Here is a 22105-nt window from a genome sequence, read left to right on the forward strand (position 1 = left end):
AGCAATGGCAAGCCTTTTCCATCATCTTCTCAACAACAGACAGAGAATTCTAGGCAGAGCCACTTTGACTTACCAACCATGGTCTCTGATCTAATCAAAACCACTCAAAGTTTCATGACTGAAACAAGGTCCTCTATTAGGAATTTAGAGGCACAAGTGGGACAGCTAAGCAAGAAAATTACCGAACTCCCTCCTAGTACTCTTCCAAGCAATACAGAAGAGAATCCAAAAGGAGAATGCAAGGCCATTAACATGACCCACATAGCCGAACTTAGAGAGGAGGAAGAGGCAGTGATCGCCACTGAGGAAGACCTCAATGGACGTCCACTGGCCTCCAATGAGTTCCCTAATGAGGAACCATGGGAATCTGAGGCTCACACTGAGACCATGGAGATTCCATTGGATTTACTTCTGCCATAGTATTCTTCCTCTGAAGAGGATGAAGATGTCACTAAAGAGCAAGTTGCTAAATACCTTGGAGCAATCATGAAGCTAAATGACAAGTTATTTGGTAATGAGACTTGTGAGGATGAACCCCCTTTGCTCACCAAAGAACTGGATGACTTGACTAGGCAGAGATTACCTCAAAAGAGACAGGATCTTGGGAAGTTTTTAATACCTTGTACCATAGGCACCATGACCTTTAAGAAGGCTCTGTGTGACTTAGGGTCAAGTATAAACCTCATGCCTCTCTCTGTAATGGAGAAGCTAGGGATCTTTGAGGTACAAGCTGTAAGAATCCCACTAGAGATGGCAGACAATTCAAGAAAATAAGCTAATGGACTTGTAGAGGATGTTCTGGTAAAGGTTGAAGACCATTACATCCCTGCTAATTTCATATTCCTAGGGACTGGGAAGTGCATGGATGAATCCATCATCCTTGGCAGACCCTTCCTAGCCACAGCAAAGGCTGTGATTGATGTTGACAGAGGAGAATTGATCATTCAAGTGAATGAAGAATCCTTTGTGTTTAAGGCTCAAGGATATCCCTCTGTCACCATGGAGAGGAAGCATGAAGAGCTTCTCTCAAAACAGAGTCAAATAGAGCCCCTATAGTCAAACTCTAAGTTTGGTGGTGGGAGGCCACAACCAACTTCTAAGTTTGGTGTTGAACCCCCACATTCAAACTCTAAGTTTGATGTTGGGAGGTTTCAACATTGCTCTGAGCATCTGTGAGGCTCCATGAGAGCCCACTGTCAAGCTACTGACATTAAAGAAGCGCTTGTTGGGAGGCAACCCAATGTTATATTTATCTATTTTCCTTTGTTATTTTATGTTTTCTGTAGGTTGATGATCATGGGAAGTTACAAAATCAATTAAAAAAGCAAAAACAGAATGAAAAACAGAAAGAAAAACAGCACACCCTGGAGGAAAACCTTGCTGGCGTTTAAACGCCAGTAAGGGCAGCAAATGGGCGTTTAACGCCCAGTCTGGCACCATTCTGGGCGTTTAACGCCAGAAAGGGGCACCAGACTGGCATTAAACGCCAGGAAAGGGCAAGAAGCTAGCGTTAAACGCCAGAAATGGGCACCAGCCCGGCGTTTAACGCCAGAATTGGCATAAAGAGCATTTTTGCTCGCCACTTGGTGCAGGGATGAATTTTCCTTGACACCTCAGGATCTGTGGACCCCACAGGATCCCTACCTACCCCATCACTCTCTCTTCTTCACCCATTCACCAATCACCTCAACACCTCTTCACCAAAAAAACCTCACCTATTAAATCCCACTATTCTCTTCACCACTCACATCCATCCTTCATAAAACCCCACATACCTCACCATTCAAATTCAAACCACTTTCCCTCCTAAACCCACCCATAATGGCCGAACCCTACCCCTCTCTCCACCCCTATATAAACCCATCTTCATTCCTTCATTTTCACACAACCTAAACACCACTTATCCCCCTTGGCCGAACCACAAAGCCTCCTCCATCTCCTCCATTTCTTCTTTTGCTCGAGGACGTGCAAACCTTCTAAGTTTGGTGTGGTAAAAGCATTGCTTTTTATTTTTTCATAACCATTTATGGCACCTAAGGCCGGAGAAACCTCTAGAAAGAGGAAAGGGAAGGCAAAAGCTTCCACCTCCGAGTCATGGGAGATGGAGAGATTCATCTCAAGGGTGCATCAAGACCACTTCTATGAAGTTGTGGCCATGAAGAAGGTGATCCCCGAGGTCCCTTTCAAACTCAAAAAGAGTGAATATCCGGAGATCCGACATGAGATCCGAAGAAAAGGTTGGGAAGTTCTTACCAACACCATTCAACAAGTCGGAATCTTAATGGTTCAAGAGTTCTATGCCAATGCATGAATCACCAAGAACCATGATCAAAGTGTGAACCCGGACCCAAAGAATTGGCTTACAATGGTTCGGGGGAAATACTTAGATTTTAGTTCGGAAAATGTAAGGTTGGCATTCAACTTGCCCATGATGCAAGGAGATGAACACCCTTACACTAGAAGGGTCAACTTTGATCAAAGGTTGGACCAAGTCCTCATAGACATTTGTGAAGAGGGCGCTCAATGGAAGAGAGATTCAAGAGGGAAGCCGATTCAATTGAGAAGGCATGACCTCAAGCCCGTGGCTAGGGGATGGTTGGAGTTTATCCAACGCTCAATCATTCCCACTAGCAACCGGTCCGAAGTTACTATAGACCGGGCCATCATGATTCATAGCATCATGATTGGAGAGGAAGTAGAAGTTCATGAGGTTATAGCCCAAGAACTTTATAAGGTGGCGGACAAGTCCTCTACCATGTCAAGGTTAGCCTTTCCTCATCTCATTTGTCACCTTTGTTATTCAGTTGGAATTGACATAAAGGGAGACATCCTCATTGATGAGGACAAGCCCATCACTAAGAAAAGGATGGAGCAAACAAGAGATCCCACTCATCATGAAATCCCTGAGATGCCTCAAGGGATGCACTTTCCTCCACAAAATTATTGGGAGCAAATCAACACCTCCCTAGGAGAATTGAGTTCCAACATGGGACAACTAAGGGTGGAGCACCAAGAATATTCCATTCTCCTCCATGAAATTAGAGAAGATCAAAGAATCATGAGAGAGGAGCAACAAAGGCAAGGAAGAGACATTGAGGAGCTCAAGCACTCCATAAGATCTTCAAGAGGAAGAACAAACCGCCATCACTAAGGTGGACCCGTTCTTTAATTTCCTTGTTCTTTATTTTGCTATTTTTCGAATTTTTATGCATATGTTTATCTATGTTTGTGTCTTACTACATGATCATTAGTGTCTTAGTGCCTATGGCTTAAAGTTATGAATGTCCTATGAATCCATCACCTTTCTTAAATGAAAAATGTTCTTAATTGAAAAAGAGAAGAATTGCATGAATTTTGAATTTCATAATAGATTAATTATTTTGATGTGGTGGCAATATTTTGGTTTCTGAATGTATGCTTGAACAGTGCATATGTCTTTTGAATTTGTTGTTCATGAATGATTGGCTCTTGAAAGAATGATGAAAAAGGAGACATGTTACTGAGGATCTGAAAAATCATAAAAATGATTCTTGAAGCAAGAAAAAGCAGTGAATATTAAAAAAAACGAAAAGAAAAGAAAAAAAAAGGAAGAGAAAGAAATAAAGTTGTGACCCAAGGCAAAAAGAGTGTGCTTAAGAACCATGGACACCTCTAATTGGGGACTCTAGCAAAGCTGAGTTATAATCTGAAAAGGTTCACCCAGTTATGTGTCTGTGGCATGTATGTATCCGGTGGTAATACTGGAAGACAGAGTGCTTTGGGCCACGGCCAAGACTCATAAAGTAGCTGTGTTCGAGAATCATCATACTTAACTAGGAGAATCAATAACACTATCTGGATTCTGAGTTCCTATAGAAGCCAATCATTCTGAATTTCAAAGGATAAAGTGAGATGACAAAACTGTTTAGAGGCAAAAAGCTAAAAGCCCCGCTCATCTAATTAATACTGATCTTCATAGATGTTTTTGGAATTCATTGCATATTCTCTTCTTTTTATCTTATTTGATTTTCAGTTGCTTGGGGACAAGCAACAATTTAAGTTTGGTGTTGTGATGAGCGGATAATTTATACGCTTTTTGGCATTGTTTTCAGTATGTTTTTAGTATGTTTTAGTTAGTTTTTATTATATTTTTATTAGTTTTTAGTTAAAATTCACTTTTCTGGACTTTACTATGAGTTTGTGTATTTTTCTGTGATTTCAGGTATTTTCTGGCTGAAATTGAGGGACCTGAGCAAAAATCTGATTCAGAGGCTGAAAAGGACTGCAGATGCTATTGGATTCTGACCTCCCTGCACTCGAAGTGGATTTTTTGGAGCTACAAAAGCCCAATTGGCACGTTCTCACCTGCGTTGGAAAGTAGACATCCTGGGGTTTCCAGCAATGTATAATACTCCATACTTTTTTCGAGATTTGATGGCCCAAACCGGCATTCTAAATCAGCTCAAAACTGCCCGGCGTTAAACGCCGGAACTGGCACAAGAATAGGAGTTAAACGCCCAAACTGGCACAAAAGCTGGCGTTTAACTCCAAGAAAAGTCTCTACACAAAAATGCTTCAATGCTCAGCCTAAGCACACACCAAGTGGGCCCGGAAGTGGATTTTTATGTCATTTACTCATCTTTGTAAACCTTAGGCTACTAGTTCTTTATAAATAAGACATTTTGCTATTGTATTCTCATCTTGGTTCTTCTGGTTCCCTCTCTGGGGCCGAAGCCAATGATCACCATTATCACTTATGTATTTTCAACGGTGGAGTTTCTACACACCATAGATTAAGGTGTGGAGCTCTGCTGTACCTCGAGTATTAATGCAATTACTATTGTTCTTCTATTCAATTCAGCTTGTTCTTGTTCTAAGATATCACTTGTTCTTCAACTTGATGAATGTGATGATCCGTGACACTCATCATCATTCTCACCTATGAATGTGTGCCTGACAACCACCTTCATTCTACCTTAGATTGAGTGGATATCTCTTGGATTCCTTAATCGGAATCTTCGTGGTATAAGCTAGAATTGATGGCGGCATTCAAGAGAATCCGGAAGGTCTAAACCTTGTCTGTGGTATTCTGAGTAGGATTCAAGGATTGAATGACTGTGACGAGCTTCAAACTCCTGAAGGCTGGGCATTAGTGACAGACGCAAAAGAATCACTGGATTCTATTTCAACCTGATTGAGAACCGACAGATGATTAGCTGTGCTGTGACAGAGCGCGTTGAACATTTTCACTGAGAGGACGGGACTGTAGCCACTGACAACGGTGATGCCCAACATACAGCTTGCCATGGAAAGGAGTAAGAAGGATTGGATGAAGACAGTAAGAAAGCAGAGAGGCGGAAGGGACAAAGCATCTCCATACGCTTATCTGAAATTCTCACCGATGAATTACATAAGTATCTCTATCTTTATTTTATGTTTTACTCATTAATCATCCATAACCATTGACGTTAGATGTTCTTTTTTTATTAGTTTGCACCAAAACATGTACTCTTACCGTGCCTCGTGATAAGTGATGAGCGGATAATTTGTACCCTTTTGGCATTGTTTTTAGTGTGTTTTTAGTAGTTTTAGTTAAGTTCTTAGTATATTTTTATTAGTTTTTAGTTAAAATTCACTTTTCTGGACTTTACTATGAGTTTGTGTGTTTTTCTGTGATTTCAGGTATTTTCTGGCTGAAATTGAGGGATCTGAGCAAAAATCTGATCCAGAGACTCAAAAGGACTGCAGATGCTGTTGGATTCTGACCTCCCTGCACTCGAAGTGGATTTTCTGGAGCTACAGAAGCCCCATTGGCGCGCTCTCAACGGCGTTGGAAAGTAGACATCCTGGGCTTTCCAGCAATATATGATAGTCCATACTTTTCCCAATATTTGATGGCCCAAACCGGCGTTCAAAGTCACCCTCAGAAATTCCAGCGTTAAACGCCGGAACTGGCACCTAAATGGGAGTTAAACGCCCAAACTGGCATAAAAGCTGGCGTTTAACTCCAAGAAGAGTCTCTACACGAAATTGCTTCATTGCTCAGCCCAAGCACACACCAAGTGGGCCCGGAAGTGGATTTTTATGTCATTTACTCATCTCTGTACACCCTAGGCTACTAGTTTTCTATAAGTAGGACCTTTTACTATTGTATTTTCATCTTTGGATTATTTTAGATCCTTTGATCATCTTTGGACATCTAGTTCTTAGATCATTGGGAGGCTGGCCATTCGGCCATGCCTAGACCTTATTCTTATGTATTTTCAACGGTGGAGTTTCTACACACCATAGATTAAGGTGTGGAGCTCTGCTGTACCTCGAGTATTAATGCAATTACTATTGTTCTTCTATTCATTCCGCTTGTTCTTTGTCCAAGATATCACTTGTTCTTCAACTTGATGAATGTGATGATCCGTGACACTCATCATCATTCTCACCTATGAACAAGGTGACTGACAACCACTTTTGTTCTACAAGCAATCAAGGCTCTAGTGAATATCTCTTGGATTCCTGATACACGATGCATGGTTGATCGCCTGACAACCGAGTGCTCGCCTGACAAACGAGCCAGCCATTCCGTGAGATCAGAGTCTTCGTGGTATAGGCAAGAACTGATGGCGGCATTCAAGAGAATCCGGAAGGTCTAACCTTGTCTGTGGTATTCTGAGTAGGATTCAATGATTGAATGACTGTGACGTGCTTCAAACTCCTAGCAGGCGGGGCGTTAGTGACAGACGCAAAAGAATCACTGGATTCTATTCCGGCCTGACCGAGAACCGACAGCTGATTAGCCATATGCTGTGACAGAGCATAGGAACATTTTCACTGAGAGGATGGGAGGTAGCCACTGACAACGGTGAAACCCTACATAAGCTTGCCATGGAAAGGAGTAAGAAGGATTGGATGAAGACAGTAGGAAAGCAGAGAGACGGAAGGGAAAGCATCTTCATACGCTTATCTGAAGTTCCTACCAATGAATTACATAAGTACCTCTATCTTTATCTTTATGCTTTATTCGTATATCACTATACCCATTTGAGTCTGCCTGACTAAGATTTACAAGGTGACCATAGCTTGCTTCATACCGACAATCTCCGTGGGATCGACCCTTACTCGCGTAAGGTTTATTACTTGGACGACCCAGTGCACTTGCTGGTTAGTTGTGCAAAGTTGTGTAGTGATCACAATTTCGCGCACCAAGTTTTTGGCGCCGTTGCCGGGGATTGTTTTGTGTATGGACAACTGACGGTTCATCTTGTTGCTTAGATTAGGTATTTTTCTTCAAAGTTCTTAAGAATGAATTCTAGTGTTTCAAGGTGATGTTCTTGTCATCACCAAAGCTGATTGATCTTCATCAATTTAGCTCTTGAATGCAATGTCCTGCTGAAGCTTGGCTAGCCATGTCTAATTCCTTTAGACTAAAGCTTTAGACTAACATTGCATGATTCCTGGAATTCTCATTAAGAATTTTGATACCTTTTTTTTCTTTTCCATATAATTTTCGAAAAAGCACAAAAAAAAGTTTTATAAAATCAAAAAAACCAAAAATATTTTATGTTTCTTGTTTGAGTCTATTGTCTCATTTTAAGTTTGGTGTAAATTGCATGCATTCATTCATGTGTCTTAAGGATCTTCAAGATGTTATTGATGATTTCTTACTCTGATCTTTGAATTCTCTAGACTTGAGTGTTTTGTGTGTCTCATATGCATTCTCATTAGTGTCAGTAGTATACAAACTGCTAAGTTTGGTGTCTTGCATGCATTGTTATTTGATTTTAGTTGCATTTTGATTATAAAAAAAATCCAAAAATGTTTTTAATTTGTGTCTTTTCAAGTCAATAATACAGAGAATTGAAGATTCAGAACATGCAGCAGAGGAATTACACAGAAAAAGCTGGGCGTTCAAAACGCCCAGTGAAGAAGGACAGACTGGCGTTTAAACGCCAGCCAGGGTACCTGGTTGGGCGTTTAACGCCCAAAAGGGTATAGTTTGGGGCGTTAAACGCCAGAATGTGCACCATTCTGGGCGTTTAACGCCAGGATGGCACAAGGGGGAGGATTTTGTTTTCAAATCAATTTTTTTTCAAGTTTTCAAAGTTTTTCAAAACCAAATCTTTTTCAAATCATATATTTTCAATCAAATGTTTTCAAAATCAATTTCTTTCCTTTTTCAAAGATACTTGCTAACCATTAATGATTTGATTGAACATTTCAAGTATGTTGCCTTTTCTGTTGAGAAAGGTTTAATGTTCGAATTTTCTACTTCTGTCTTCTACTTTTCTTTTCCTCTGACACCTCAAGGAATCTCTATACTGTGACATAGAGGATTTCATATTTTCTTGTTCTCTTCTCTTTCATATGAGCAGGAGCAGAGACAAAGGCATTCTTGTTGAAGCTGACCCTGAACCTGAAAGGACCTTGAAGCGAAAGCTAAGAAAAGCTAAGGCACAACTCTTTATTGAGGACCTGACCGAATTCTTCAAAGAAGAAGACATGGCAGCCGAAAACAACAACAATGCCAACAATGCAAGGAAGGTGCTGGGTGACTTTACTGCACCTACTCCCGACTTCTATGGGAGAAGCATCTCTATCCCTTCCATTGGAGCAAACAACTTTGAGCTTAAGCCTCAATTAGTTTCTCTAATGCAACAGAATTGCAAGTTCCATGGACTTCCATTGGAAGATCCTCATCAGTTCTTAGCTGAATTCTTGCAAATCTGTGACACAGTCAAGACTAATGGGGTTGACCCTGAGGTCTACAGACTGATGCTATTCCCTTTTGCTGTAAGAGACAGAGCTAGAATATGGTTGGACTCTCAACCTAAAGAAAGCCTGGACTCTTGGGAAAAGCTAGTCAATGCCTTCTTGGCAAAGTTCTTTCCACCTCAAAAATTGAGTAAGCTTAGAGTGGAAGTCCAAACCTTCAGACAAAAGGATGGTGAATCCCTCTATGAAGCTTGGGAAAGATACAAACAATTGATCAGAAAGTGCCCCTCAGACATGCTTTCTGAATGGAGCATCATAGGTATTTTCTATGATGGTCTCTCTGAACTGTCCAAGATGTCTTTGGATAGCTCTGCTGGAGGATCTCTTCATCTGAAGAAGACGCCTACAGAGGCTCAAGAGCTAATTGAAATGGTTGCAAATAACCAATTCATGTACACTTCTGAAAGGAATCCTGTGAACAATGGGACTAGTCAGAAGAAAGGAGTTCTTGAGATTGATACTCTGAATGCCATACTGGCTCAGAATAAAATATTGACTCAACAAGTCAATTTGATTTCTTAAAGTCTGTCTGGAATGCAAAATGCACCAAGCAGTACTAAGGATGCTTCTTCTAAAGAAGAAGCTTATGATCCTGAGAACCCTTCAATGGAAGAGGTGAATTACCTAGGAGAACCCTATGGAAACACCTATAATTCTTCTTGGAGAAATCACCCAAATTTCTCATGGAAGAATCAAGAGAGACCTCAACAAGGTTTCAACAACAATAATGGTGGAAGAAACAAGTTTAGCAATAGCAAGCCTTTTCCATCATCTTCTCAGCAACAGACAGAGAATTATAAGCAGAACCCCTCTGACTTAGCAACCATGGTTTCTGATCTAATCAAAACCACTCAAAGTTTCATGACTGAAACAAGGTCCTCCATTAGGAATTTGGAGGCACAAGTGGGACAGCTGAGCAAGAAAATTACTGAACTCCCTCCAAGTACTCTTCCAAGCAATACAAAAGAAAATCCAAAAGGAGAGTGCAAGGCCATCAACATGGCCGAATTTGGAGAGGAAGGAGAGGCAGTGAACGCCACTGAGGAAGGCCTCAATGGACGTGCACTAGCCTCTACTGAGTTCCCTACTGAGGAACCATGGGAATCTGAGGCTCAAATTGAGACCATATAGATTCCATTGGATTTACTTCTGCCATTCATAAGCTCTGATGAGTATTCTTCCTCTGAAGAGGATGAGTATGTCACTGAAGAGCAAGTTGCTAAATACCTTGGAGCAATCATAAAACTAAATGACAAGTTATTTGGAAATGAGACTTGGGAGGATGAACCCCCTTTGCTCACCAAAGAACTGGATGACTTGTCTAGGCAGAAATTACCTCAAAAGAGACAAGATCCTGGGAAGTTTTCCATACCTTGTACCATAGGCACCATGACCTTCAAGAAGGCTCTGTGTGACTTAGGGTCAAGTGTAAACCTCATGCCTCTCTCTGTAATGGAGAAGCTAGGGATCTTTGAGGTACAAGCTGCAAGAATCTCACTGGAGATGGCAGACAACTCAAGAAAACAAGCTCATGGACTTGTAGAGAATGTTTTGGTAAAAGTTGAAAACCATTACATCCCTACTGATTTCATAGTCCTAGAGACTGGGAAGTGCATGGATGAATCCATCATCCTTGGCAGACCCTTCCTAGCCACAGCAAAGGCTGTGATTGATGTTGATAGAGGAGAGTTGATCATTCAAGTGAATGAAGAATCCTTTGTGTTTAAGGCTCAAGGATATCCCTCTGTCACCATGGAGAGGAAGCATGAAGAGCTTCTCTCAATCCAGAGTCAAACAGAGCCCCCACAGTCAAACTCTAAGTTTGGTGTTGGGAGGCCACAACCAAACTCTAAGTTTGGTGTTGAACCCCCACATTCAAACTCTAAGTTTGGTGTTGGGAGGTTCCAACATTGCTCTGAGTATCTGTGAGGCTCCATGAGAGCCCTTTGTCAAGCTACTGACATTAAAGAAGCGCTTGTTGAGAGGCAACCCAATGATTATATTTTATCTATTTCTCTTTGTTATTTTATGTTTTTTGTAGGTTGATGATCATGAGAAGTCACAAAATCAATTGAAAAAGCAAAAACAGAATGAAAAACAGGAAGAAAAACAGCACACCCTGGAGGAAGAACTTACTGGCGTTTAAACGCCAGTAAGGCTAGCAGGTGGGCGTTTAACGCCCAGTCTGGCACCATTCTGGGCGTTTAACGCCAGAAAGGGGCACCAGACTGGCGTTAAACGCCAGAAAAGGGCAAGAACCTGGCGTTAAACGCCAGGAATGGGCACCAGCCCGGCGTTTAATGCCAGAAATGGCTCAAAACGTGATTTTGAATGCCATTTGGTGCAGGGATGACTTTTTCTTGACACCACAGGATCTGTGGACCCCACAGGACCCCCACCAACCCCACCACCACCCTCTCTCTTCTTCACCCATTCACCAATCACCTCAATACCTCTTCCCCAAAAAAACCCCTCACCTATCAAATCCCATCTTTCTCTTCACCACTCACATCCATCCTTCATAAAACCCCACCAACCTCACCCTTCAAATTCAAACCACTCTCCCACCCAAACCCACCCATAAAGGCCGAACCACAAAGCCACCTCCATCTCCTCCATTTCTTCTTCTTCTACTCTCTTTTTTCTTCTTTTGCTGGAGGACGAGCAAACCTTTTAAGTTTGGTGTGGTAAAAGCATTGCTTTTTGTTTTTCCATAACCATTTATGGCATCCAAGGCCGGAGAAACCTCTAGAAAGAGGAAAGGGAAGGCAAAAGCCTCCTCCTCCGAGTCATGGGAGATGGAGAGATTCATCTCAAGGGTGCATCAAGACCACTTCTATGAAGTTGTGGCCATGAAGAAGGGTCAACTTTGATCAAAGGTTGGACCAAGTCATCATAGACATTTATGAAGAGGGCGTTCAATGAAAGAGAGATTCAAGAGGGAAGCCGGTTCAACTGAGAAGGCATGACCCTAAGCCCATCACTAAGAAAAGGATGGAGCAAACAAGAGATCCCACTCATCATGAAATCCCTGAGATACCTCAAGGGATGCACTTTCCTCCACAAAACTATTGGGAGCAAATCAACACCTCCCTAGGAGAATTGAGTTCCAACATGGGACAACTAAGAGAGGAGCAACAAAGACAAGGAAGAGACATTGAGGAGATCAAGCACTCCATAAGACCTTCAAGAGGAAGAACAAGCCGCCATCACTGAGGTGGACCCGTTCTTTAATCTCCTTGTTCTTTATTTTTCTGTTTTTCGAAATTATGCTTTATGTTTATCCATGTTTGTGTCTTATGATCATTAGTGTCTTAGTGTCTATGCCTTGAAGTTATGAATGTCCTATGAAATCCATCACCTTTCTTAAAAGAAAACTGTTTTTATTACAAAAGAACAAGAAGTACAGGATTTCGAATTCATCTTTAAAACTAGCTTAATTAGTTTGATGTGGTGACAATACTTTTTGTTTTCTGAATGTATGCTTGAACAGTGCATATGTCTTTTGAATTTGTTGTTCATGAATGTTAAAATTGTTGGCTCTTGAAAGAATGATGAAAAAGGAGACATGTTACTGAGGATCTGAAAAATCATAAAATGATTCTTAAAGCAAGAAAAAGCAGTGAATACAAAAAAGAAAAACAAAAAAAAAAGAGAAGGAGAAAAATGAAAAAAAAAAGAAGAAAGAAAAAGAAAAGAAAAAGAAAGAAATAAAGTTGTGATCCAAGGCAAAAAGAGTGTGCTTAAGAACCCTGGACACCTCTAATTGGGGACTTTAGCAAAGCTGAGTCACAATCTGAAAAGGTTCACCCAATTATGTGTCTGTGGCATGTATGTATCCGGTGGTAATACTGGAAGACAGAGTGCTTTGGGCCACGGCCAAGACTCAATAAGTAGCTGCGTTCAAGAATCATCATACTTAACTAGGTGAATCAATAACATTATCTGGATTCTGAGTTCCTAAAGAAGCCAATCATTCTGAATTTCAAAGGATAAAGTGAGATGCCAAAACTGTTTGGAGGCAAAAAGCTACTAGTCCCGCTCATCTAATTTGGAGCTAAGTTTCATTGATAATTTGGAGTCTATAGTATATTCTCTTCTTTTTATCTTATTTGATTTTCAGTTGCTTGGGGACAAGCAACAATTTAAGTTTGGTGTTGTGATGAGCGGATAATTTGTACCCTTTTTGGCATTGTTTTTAGTGTGTTTTTAGTAGTTTTAGTTAAGTTCTTAGTATATTTTTATTAGTTTTTAGTTAAAATTCACTTTTCTGGACTTTACTATGAGTTTGTGTGTTTTTCTGTGATTTCAGGTATTTTCTGGCTGAAATTGAGGGATCTGAGCAAAAATCTGATCCAGAGACTCAAAAGGACTGCAGATGCTGTTGGATTCTGACCTCCCTGCACTCGAAGTGGATTTTCTGGAGCTACAGAAGCCCCATTGGCGCGCTCTCAACGGCGTTGGAAAGTAGACATCCTGGGCTTTCCAGCAATATATGATAGTCCATACTTTTCCCAATATTTGATGGCCCAAACCGGCGTTCAAAGTCACCCTCAGAAATTCCAGCGTTAAACGCCGGAACTGGCACCTAAATGGGAGTTAAACGCCCAAACTGGCATAAAAGCTGGCGTTTAACTCCAAGAAGAGTCTCTACACGAAATTGCTTCATTGCTCAGCCCAAGCACACACCAAGTGGGCCCGGAAGTGGATTTTTATGTCATTTACTCATCTCTGTACACCCTAGGCTACTAGTTTTCTATAAGTAGGACCTTTTACTATTGTATTTTCATCTTTGGATTATTTTTAGATCCTTTGATCATCTTTGGACATCTAGTTCTTAGATCATTGGGAGGCTGGCCATTCGGCCATGCCTAGACCTTATTCTTATGTATTTTCAACGGTGGAGTTTCTACACACCATAGATTAAGGTGTGGAGCTCTGCTGTACCTCGAGTATTAATGCAATTACTATTGTTCTTCTATTCAATTCCGCTTGTTCTTTGTCCAAGATATCACTTGTTCTTCAACTTGATGAATGTGATGATCCGTGACACTCATCATCATTCTCACCTATGAACAAGGTGACTGACAACCACTTTTGTTCTACAAGCAATCAAGGCTCTAGTGAATATCTCTTGGATTCCTGACACGATGCATGGTTGATCGCCTGACAACCGAGTGCTCGCCTGACAAACGAGCCAGCCATTCCGTGAGATCAGAGTCTTCGTGGTATAGGCAAGAACTGATGGCAGCATTCAAGAGAATCCGGAAGGTCTAACCTTGTCTGTGGTATTCTGAGTAGGATTCAATGATTGAATGACTGTGACGTGCTTCAAACTCCTAGCAGGCGGGGCGTTAGTGACAGACGCAAAAGAATCACTGGATTCTATTCCGGCCTGACCGAGAACCGACAGCTGATTAGCCATATGCTGTGACAGAGCATAGGAACATTTTCACTGAGAGGATGGGAGGTAGCCACTGACAACGGTGAAACCCTACATAAGCTTGCCATGGAAAGGAGTAAGAAGGATTGGATGAAGACAGTAGGAAAGCAGAGAGACGGAAGGGAAAGCATCTTCATACGCTTATCTGAAGTTCCTACCAATGAATTACATAAGTACCTCTATCTTTATCTTTATGCTTTATTCGTATATCACTATACCCATTTGAGTCTGCCTGACTAAGATTTACAAGGTGACCATAGCTTGCTTCATACCGACAATCTCCGTGGGATCGACCCTTACTCGCGTAAGGTTTATTACTTGGACGACCCAGTGCACTTGCTGGTTAGTTGTGCAAAGTTGTGTAGTGATCACAATTTCGCGCACCAATAAGCGTACTGTTTATTCATTTATTTTTCATCTCCTCTATCCATTTTTTCAATTATTTTCAAAACCAGATTTGATTATCCATCTTTATCATTATTTGTACACTTCTTCATAAATCCTTTACCCTTTGATCTGATTTTGAATTTGTTTTAATGTAGTACATAATTCTTAAAATCTTCCTTTGTTTTGTATTCCTTTGATTAAGTTTGATTTTATTTATGCCATGAGCAATTTCTGGATGTGACAAGAAATACGTTAGTTCTATGGAATACGGTTGTCACAAAAAATAGACTGTTCTCTTAGTCGAGATGGCCTGAAGAAAATACTTCGCTTGCGGATGAATCTTTCTGAACTTTTATCCTTGGCATTGCTTATATTCTTCTTCAAGTATCTTGTACCCTTTGATCTTGAGCTAGATGTGGGGTAATAATCAAATTTTAATTCTTCAAAAACATTGTCATTGACTTTGGTTGTCTATATTTGTGAACCTGGTAATTCAGCTTGAATTTTCTTCAACTTATTCTGCTACCTTTTCTTTTATTATTCCTATCGAAGTTCCTTCTCTCAGATTCATCCTTAGGGTACAATTTAACTCTTATTCTAACAGATTTCTTATTTTGTGCACTTCTGTTTGATTTAGATTGTAATCATCTTTTCGAATTCTTGTAACTATTATTCGTGATGTTCAACATTTTTCTTTTTGAATTTTGGATTTTTTTTTGTTCAAACTTGAGCTTATTTATTAAAATTACAAGTCGTCAGATTCTAAGTTTAATTTGCATTAAACCTATCATACAACTTCTGCACCACACTCTCAATCATTTTCATATGATATTATTTTTCTCATGTTTGAAAACTGAACATGTCAAATCTTTCTATTTTTCTTTGACATGTTTAAAAGGGAAGTTAGTATGAATCTTTTCTATTTTATATCAATTTTCGAGGGGGAAAATTTTTATAAGGTGAGTAGGATATAACAACCCGAATTTTTAAAAATTAAATAATTAGCTATTTATGAGTTATTATATTATATTGAGATTTTATTTAAAAAAAAAACTAATTTTTAACAAGAATAATTAAATAAAAATTTTATGATTATTGAAGTTTAATTTAATTATGCCTGTTTCTACGAAATTTGAATTACTTATTAAAAAATATTTTAATAGACAAAAAATTAAATTGATTTTTATTGTTATTATTATTATTACTATTATTATTATCATTATCATTGTTATACTATTATCATTATTATTGTTATTACTATTATTATATTATCATTGTTATCATTATTATTAATACTATATTAATATTATTATTATTATTATTATTATTATTATTATTATTATTATTATTATTATTATTATTATTATTATTATTATTATTATTATTATTATTATTATTATCTATTCTTTCAAAAACCTTTTGGCCGAAGCCTTAAGAAAACAAAGAGAGGAATGAAATAACATGGCTGCATGCTTATATACATATATATAATTCTTATACATGTTTCTTTTATTTTACTACCTTGACCCCTATAATGCCTCAACACCACAAATCACCACTCATCACTAAGCGTCTTTGCTTTGTTCCTCATGCATCACCGAACATGCATTTGGAGAAAGAAAAAAAGAAAACCAAGAGACAGAGCGTGAACTTCATGGAAACATAAACCTTCCCACTTCGATTTCTTACAATCCGTAACTCTAATAAAAAATCTAATTCGATAAAAGTGTTCGTATCTTCTTCCTCTACATGTTGGTATTACTTTTGTCTAGCAAAAGTTGACGGTGACATAACTCCTCTTTCCTTTGAGTTCAGGCAATTAGAGTTCTAAGAGGTATAGGCGATTTCTGACGTTTTCTTTCTCAGCAGCTTGGTCAGAAAGCTTTTTCGGAGTTTCCATTATTTTGATTTCGTACGAAGGTAGGGTTTGATAATTTTATAATCATTAAAAGTGAATTGGATGAATGAAGGTTGGTTTAATTTATTATTGTTTGAGTTTGATTAAGTTTATGTTGAATTTTTGTTGAATTATTGTTGTTTGCTGTAACACCCTACCACACAGAGCTTTACACCTAGGATGTAAAGCAAAGATGGCAAGGCGCTACGACCTCTAAAAATAAAATACATACATATATTAATAGGAAGGATATAATAAACTAGGAGTCTTGAAAAACGGGTAAAACAAAATCGCAGAATGAAAAGCACAACACTCAAGAAACAAAATTACTTGCGTGCTAAGAAACCTGAAGGTTAAAGATATAAATAAGCGAAAGAGCGACAAGAGAGTCGAGAAATACAGTGAAACTAGCTCCTGACTCAGCCTGCGAATAAGTATCCCCCAAAAAATCAAAATACAGAAATAAGTTGCCTAACTCTCTTATAATCCTCTATAAGGAACAAAATATTCAAGTTTCTTGGAGAGTAAGCTAAATGCATTATATACATATATACAGAAAAAACCCAAAATAAACTTAAGAGTTATGTGTAACTCAAAATCCAATACGAGTTTACTTTTCAAAGAAATGTTATGTTCAAGGGACGAACGAGTAGCACGAATAGTGTTCACAAGAATTTGAAAGAAAGTCTTGCATACAGTTAACTGGAGTTAGACAGAACTGATGGAATGCACAAGAAGAGAAACCTAGTTGCATCTCAAGGGAGGAGTTCGAATCAAAGCTTAAATAGGATGAATAAGACATGTCGAATTAAATAGGTTCCAGTTGGCTTTTAAAGGAATGCAAGTTTCCACAATAGAGCAACTCGACGCATCGCAAGTCTCTAGGATTCAAAGAGTATGTGATTATATTAGGATGAGTTCAGGCATATTTCGAAAGAGACAAGCTTTATACGAGTGAGGAACAAAATCGGAAAAACAATGAATTAGGATTTTACAAGAAAAGATTTAAGATAGAGTTTTCAATGTAAGCTATAAGAGAAAGATTAGATTAGGTCGTGAGATTAGTTGGCACGATCTCGTCAAGAAAGACTTAGATTCTCTCTTCCAGTACTCTCTTCAACTCGGTCTTGAGTTTTACCGATTATAATGATGTCTTCACTTGTGATGCAATCAACATTAATCCGGCTTTTGGCACTAAATCTATCGCAAACGCACGTTCTCTCTAAGGTGGAAATCCTGGTACATCTTCAAGAATGGTCTCCAAAACTCTCTCGTATAGAAATTTGGTCCCACCTTGACTCGTCTCTTAATCAATTAACAACTAAGGGTTGAATCTGCTCTATTCCTCTTCCTTGAAGTCTTAATGTCACTGGATTCCAAATGGTAGCTCTGCATAGCTCTCGACAGTTCCAATTCCTTAGTTATAATCCACCCTACTTTCATTACGTCGTTCTGATTCTTATCCTTCAAGAATCTAGCCACTCCTCTAAGTTAGCTAAGTATCACTCCGTCTCAACAACTAATAGTTTTCGACTAATCATCGGCTCGGACTCCACGATTATCAAAACTTGTCATGCTTCATAAATGGATATTACATATTAATGACATGCAAGGTAGCTAAAATCTTAACTGCTAGTTTGTGATTACCTCAGGTCTGAGAATCGGATTTGGCTACATCCTAACGTTTCCTGTATGAACAGTCCCGAACTATATGCCCCGGCTTTCCGCACTTGTAGCATACACCTAGCCTGGCTTTGTATTGTCTGTTCGGATGGTACTTCTTGCATCTTGGGCATCTTAAGTCTTTCCGTCGAGTACTGGTTTGCCCTTCCGAATTTAGATCCAGACGATTGTCATTCCTTCGGTCATTGTTCCAACGCTGGAAATGTGAAGCGACAAAATGATTCTTTTTGAAATTTTGGCTCCTAGGTGTAATATGTCTATTTTTCTTTGTGAAGGGTTCCCAGCGATTACTCCTTGCTACCTCAGTCCTCCTTGAGCTTTCTCCCATTGCCTGACCCGTGTTAACTTGCTCCGGATAACCCACTGGTATCCCTGTATTCAGAACATTAGGTCCGCCTTCATATTCATTACCACCACCGCTGCCAGTTCCAGCTTGTGGTTCCATCCCATTCATCACTCGGATGGTCGTAGCAGTAACAGCACCAATGGCAGCAACAACACCCGTCATCGCGGTCACGATATCGGTCAAACTATCTACTGGTATGGTTACCTCATTAACTCTTCGTCCTCAACCTCGATTGCACTCACTACTGTGCCCATGAGACGTCATTTGGTTCCCGTTCATACCAAACAAGTGATATCAAGGTGATCAATCTCAATATCTCAAATTCAGTATTTCAAAGTCCCAGATACATGCTCATGAGCATTCATGCCACATATATCCTTTAGATACCCTAAATAACATGTATAGACACTCAGAGTATGCCCAGAGGCATAATCAGTCCGTCTCTCAGGCTCTATAGGAACGAACTGCTCTGATACCATAATGTAACACCCTACTACATAGAGTTTTACGCTTAAGTCGTAGAATGGAGGTAGTGTGGTGTTACGGACCTCTAAACAGTAAAAACTATATATATATATATATATATATATATATATATATATATATATATATATATATATATATATATAGAGGAAAAAGATAATATACTAGGAGCCTTGAACAAAACGGGTAAACAAAAATCGCAAAATGAAAAGCGCAACGCTCAAGAGATAAGATTACTTGCATGCTAAGAAACCTGAAAGGTATAGATAAGGACAAACCAAGAGAAAAGCAAAGCCAAGAAAACAACATGACTAGCTCCTCACTCAGCCTGTGAAGCTAAGATTGGCCGGAGTATATATATATATATATATATATATATATATATATATATATATATATATATATATATATATATATATATATATATATATATATATATATATATATATATATATATACATAAGTGTCCCAAAATACATCAAAATACCAAAATAAGCTCATATCTCTCCCTCAACCTCTATGAAGAGCAGCATACACATGTTACTTGGAGAGTAAGCTAAACACATATGTACATATATACAAATAGAAACCTAAAATACACCTAGAAACTACTTCGCTTCAAAGATCCAGACGCCTAGCGAGGAGTCTCTCGACCAGACTCTGAAAATAACAACACAGTATGGGATGAGAACCGGAGGTTCTCAGCATGGTAAAGGTGTCACGCGTATAATAAGTAAGGTCTTGGGAATGTTAGAGGCAGGCCTAGAACTTCGTCATAAAATTACAAAACTTAGTTTCTAAGTAAAAGCTATAATTAGGGGTAGGTAATCTAAATCTTCCTAAACTTATTCAATTTCAAACCTTACATATCACCAAACTATTTCACCCTTTCATCCATCCCTCCATCATTCATAATGCAGCAGAAGCAAGCAACCAAACAAGTTCACACACAAGTAAGGAGCAGATAATGCAAGTAGCAAATATAATAGGTAGCAGGTGATATATATCAATTAGGCAAACCCAGGAAATGCACAGCAATCAATCAAACAAATGCATATGATGCATGTTTGTCCTATGGTTGATGAGGCTCATCTGTCGGTTATCCAGCCAACCCGACAAGTCTGAAAACCTTAGACTGTCCCCCGTTTCGCATCCCCAAGATCCTATGCATAGATTTCACAGTCAAACATCAAGTAATCGCTCAATGGGGGCTATCCATACCAAAAAATTTATACGTGCCCGGTCACCCTTATGATGTAGGGTCAACATAGTGTCGAGATTCAACTTGGAAAACGGGATAGCAAGCCATGGTTCTTACCCAAGGAAACTCGTATCTCAGATATCATTATTCATAAGCCATTTCATTTTCTTTATCAATACATCATCAATTATCAAGCCTTGGCATTAAATTCCTTTAATATTCTTATCTTCTTTACAAAAGCCATCTTTTACCTCTTACTTCACCCTCAACTTATCTTATTTCCTAGCTTCATTTATCTACTGGACCTAGTACTATACTTTAGGTCTTAAAAGGAAGAAAATGGAGGATTAGAAGTAGAAAATTAGTTTAAAACAACCAAAGTCCAGTTTTGCAGTAGGTAGCAGCCACGTGTACGCGTAGGCCACGTGCACGCATGGAACATATAGCAAGTCACGCGTACGCGTGAGCCATGCGTACGCGTGAAAATGCACAAATGCGTACGCATGCTTCTCGCACATGCGTCGTAAAAATGCCACGCCATGCGTACGCGTGGGCCACGCGTATGCGTGGATGGACGTTTTCCCAAAATGCATAATACCCAGAAAGCTGCATAACCAGTTTTTAACCTGCATTAACCCAGTTTCATACACCAATTTTCCATCGTCCATAACTTTCTCTACAAAATTCCATTTTTTACAAAATTGATATCGTTTAAAAGCTTGTAAAACTATCTTTCAATTAAAACAAACCACATTTCCATTAAATATTTGAGAAGCAAGTTATGCACTTTCAAAGTTCACCAAAAATCACTTTTTACTAAACAACATCCAAACCTCCTTTTCACCACATTCATAATCCTTACCTATAAAACCTGCATGTTATTAACATACCCAACCTCAATTCATTAACAACCACTTCCATACAACCTTTAACTAATACAACAAGCCATAACCACCAATTTATATCAACATATACCACTTATATGAATAATCCTTCATCAACATATACGAACCTCTCAACACATACATCAACCTTCTATTAACATATATCAACCAAACTCCATTAACATATACCAATATCAACATATTCCATTAACATATATCAACACCAACATATTCCATTAACATATACCAACATCAACATCATCCCATCATTAATAAGTCCAAGAGCACACATTCAACCCCTCAAACTCATAAATTCAAATTCAAACCCAATCATAAATTTATCCAATATCATCACCAAACTAATCATTTAATGCAATTAACCAATTCAACTTAACCTATGGTTCTTCTAGCCTAAGTTTTCACAACACCTTAAATATTAAACACGCGAAACCTAAACCATACCTTGGCCGATCACTTTATTCAACCCAAGGCAGCCTCACAAGCAAGAACACAGCCCCCAGCGCTCAATGGAACCTGCCACAAACTAAGCTTTAATCACCACCAATCCTCCAAATGCTCACTTTTCAATTCCAGTATATGTATATAAGCTTAATTCACACCTAATTCACACATATACTCCAAATTTAGCTTCTTCATAATAAAATCAAAATTGACTAGGGTTTAGGTTATTCTTACCATATCCATACGCATACTAACTCAAACCCAATAAGCACCAGAAGCTAAATCGAACCTAAAACCCCAAATTGGGCAAGATTTCATCACAAGGGTTTAATTTCACCATAAGAAAAGGGGGATAGAGATTCTGAAACAAAAAAAGAGCTTACCAGTGAAATTGATCCGACAGAAATGTAGAGCTCGACGCGCTGGACACATGGCCACGAACGGTGCGGCGATCGGAGCTCGAATCGGAAAGTTATGGCGTTTGAAAATTGAAACAAGGGTTTCCTACCCTTCCCTTCTTCTCACCACATTTGGACTGCTTCTGTTGTGTTCTTGGAGAAGAAAATCAGCTGTA

At 39.1% G+C, this 22105-nt stretch overlaps 1 non-coding gene across 1 annotated transcript; it reads right to left on the minus strand.

Moving 5' to 3' along the window:
• Positions 1-8877: 8877 nt before the first annotated feature.
• On the minus strand, positions 8878-8985 carry LOC130971676 (small nucleolar RNA R71). The gene has a single exon (XR_009082885.1). It is a non-coding gene; the product is annotated as a small nucleolar RNA R71 (small nucleolar RNA).
• Between the last annotated feature and the right edge of the window lie 13120 nt (positions 8986-22105).

This window comes from Arachis stenosperma, chromosome 3 (genome assembly GCF_014773155.1).
Source record: "Arachis stenosperma cultivar V10309 chromosome 3, arast.V10309.gnm1.PFL2, whole genome shotgun sequence".
Lineage (NCBI taxonomy): Eukaryota > Viridiplantae > Streptophyta > Magnoliopsida > Fabales > Fabaceae > Arachis > Arachis stenosperma.